This window comes from Suncus etruscus, chromosome 16 (assembly GCF_024139225.1).
Source record: "Suncus etruscus isolate mSunEtr1 chromosome 16, mSunEtr1.pri.cur, whole genome shotgun sequence".
Lineage (NCBI taxonomy): Eukaryota > Metazoa > Chordata > Mammalia > Eulipotyphla > Soricidae > Suncus > Suncus etruscus.
This window is the reverse complement of record NC_064863.1, coordinates 43,291,066-43,293,872: the sequence shown is the minus strand read 5'-3', so window position 1 is coordinate 43,293,872 and position 2,807 is coordinate 43,291,066. Positions and strand designations below refer to the sequence as shown.

The following is a 2,807-nucleotide window of genomic DNA, read 5'->3' as shown; positions in this document are numbered from 1 at the left end:
GAACCTTTACAAATGCATGCAGGTCAACCAACTAGAGTGCTTTTTAATTCAGGAAACTTTAATTCATCCTCTGTAGTATTTTCTTTTAGGTGACCAAGACAAATGAAATCAGTCTACTTAAGAGAGCTTTTCCTTGGGGCTGGTACTTGCCTTGCAGTTGATTGGGTTCAATTCCCAGCATCCTACATGGTCCTCTAGCTTTAGCAGGAGTGATCCTTGAATGCAGAACCAGGAATAAGCTCTGAGCACATTCAGTAAACCCAGTGTGGCACAAAAAGGAGAGAGAGAGTGAGAAAGAGAGGAGAGAGAGAGGAGAGAGACGAGAGAGAGGAGAGAGAAGAGAGAGAAGAGAGAGAAGAGTGGAGAGAAAGGTGTGCTCTTTCTTTTTTCTTTTTTTTTTATAATTATCTTTATTTAAACACCGTGATTACAAATATAATTGTAGTTGTATGATTACAGTCATGTAAAGAACACCCCCCTTCACCAGTCCAGGATTCCCACCACCAATTTCCCAGATCTACCTACTCCCCACCCCACCCACACCTGTACTCGAGACAGGCTTTCTTTTTCCCTCATTCATTCACATTGTTATGATAGTTTTCAGTGTAGTTATTTCTCTAACTGCACTTATCATTCTATGTGGTGAGCTTCATGTCATTAGCTGCACCTACATGGGAGGATGGGGGGAAGTAAGGGTTGGGACTGAGGCAGTAAAATATTAGAAATGAGCTTTGTAGGGCAGTATCAAGGTCCCAATACAAGATGGATATTATGGATATATAGAATATATGCACACAATACTATCAATATGAAAACAAAGAGAAAAAATTTCCACTGACTGTCCCAATATAAACCAGTGCTAGAACAGCCTGCCCTCCTCCCAGAGCGCATTCCCATTAATTTAGGAAGAGATAGGGGGAAAGCCTGTTGACCCCTATAGAGTCCACCTAGACCGGTGCCCAGGGAAAGACTGAAGTCCAGGGGAGAAAAACTCTATACCTGGCAAGATCTGGTCTCCAGAATCAATGACGAAATCGGAAGCCAGATGTCTGCCCGCCCTCCTCCCCATGCACCTCCCCCCTGGAGTACGGAGGGAGGGGGGAACCTGAGGACCACTAAGAGTCCACCTGAACCCACTTCTGACCATCTGAGCTGGCACCCAGGGAAGGCCTGGAGTCAGGGAAAAAGACAAGGACGGCTGGGGGCCTGCCAAGCCTCCCAGCACTCCCCAGGCTAGGGAGAAAAGCTCTGGTATGGGGCCAGGTGTGCTCTTTGATTCTGGAAAGTACTACAGCAAAGAACAATACATACATTTGGTTTCAGTACTTTTAATTTTTTTTTTTTTTTTTTTTTTTTTTTTTTTTTTTTTTTTTTTTTTTTTGGTTTTTGGGCCACACCCGGTAATGCTCAGGGGTTACTCCTGGCTATGCGCTCAGAAGTCGCTCCTGGCTTGGGGGACCATATGGGACACCGGGGGAATCGAACCTCGGTCCGTCCGAGGCTAGCGCAGGCAAGGCAGGCACCTTACCTTTAGCGCCACCGCCCGGCCCTAATATTTTTAACTATCACCCTCCATGCTCAAAACAGTTATGTGTTTTGGTTATCTATGTATATCTTGAATTTTTTTTTTTTTTTTTTGCCATACCAGTGGTGGTCAGGGCTTATTCATGGATCTGTGCTCAGGGATCACTTCTGGCAGGCTCAGAGGACTCTATGGCAGTGCTAGGCTTATTAAGCAGATTGGCCCCATGCATGGCAAAGTATCCTAGCCACTGTACTTGCTCTAGTTCCTGATTTTTTTTTTTTTTTTTTTTTTTTTTTGGTTTTTGGGCCACACCCTGTGATGCTCAGGGGTTACTCCTGGCTATGCGCTCAGAAGTTGCTCCTGGCTTCTTGGGGGACCATATGGGACGCCGGGGGATCGAACCGCGGTCCGTCCTAGGCTAGCGCAGGCAAGGCAGGCACTTTACCTCCAGCGCCACCGCCCGGCCCCTTTTTTGTCTTTCTTGTTGGTGGCTCTCAGGGATTACTTCTGACTTTGTGCTCAGGGATCATTTATAATACTGCTCTGGGGACCATGAGAGCCAGGGATCAAACTCAGCACCATATTCACTGTATTCTCTCTTTAGTCTTAAACAGTGTATTTTTAAATACTTAAAAATAAGGGCCAGAAAGACTATACTTTCAGGGATCATTTCTATAGTGTGTGACTAGAGAAGTTTCTCTGATCCTGTAGAGCACCCGAAGCCATGAGGAGGAGCCAGAGCGTCCTCTCCTGAGCATGAAGCCGGCTCTAGGTGTTGCTTCTGCGACTGCCTCTTGCCACTGATGACCATTCTCCCTTTTCTCCAAAAGGGCTAGAGGGAGAGGATGCAGTCTGAGTGGTAAAAAAATAAATAAATAAAATAAGGGCCAGAGCAGTAGAATTGCAGGTAGAATATTTGCCTTCCATCATGATGACCCGGGTTCAACCCATGGCACCCCATATGGTCTTCCAAGAGTAATTTCTGAGCTTACAGCTGGTGTAACCCTTGAGCACCACCGGGGATGGTGGTGTTCAAAAATAAAATAAGGGGCCAGAGTGATAGCACAGCAGTAGGGCGTTTGCCTTGCATTGAGGACTTGGGCAGAGTCGTGTTCTATTCCCAGCATTTTATATGGTTCCCAGAGCCTGCCAGGAGCGATTTCTGAGCACAGAACCTGGAGTAACTCCTGAGCATCTCTGGGTGTGACCCAAAAAAGCAAAAAACAAAACAAAACAAAAAAACCTAAAACTTGAGTACAGAGGCTTGTTTACCTTTAATTTA

General features: G+C 45.7%; 1 non-coding gene across 1 annotated transcript; it reads left to right on the top strand.

The window, feature by feature from the left end:
- The first annotated feature begins 2,172 nt into the window (after nt 1-2,172).
- On the top strand, nt 2,173-2,386 carry LOC126032855 (small nucleolar RNA U3). The gene has a single exon (XR_007504023.1). It is a non-coding gene; the product is annotated as a small nucleolar RNA U3 (small nucleolar RNA).
- The last annotated feature ends 421 nt before the right edge of the window (nt 2,387-2,807 follow it).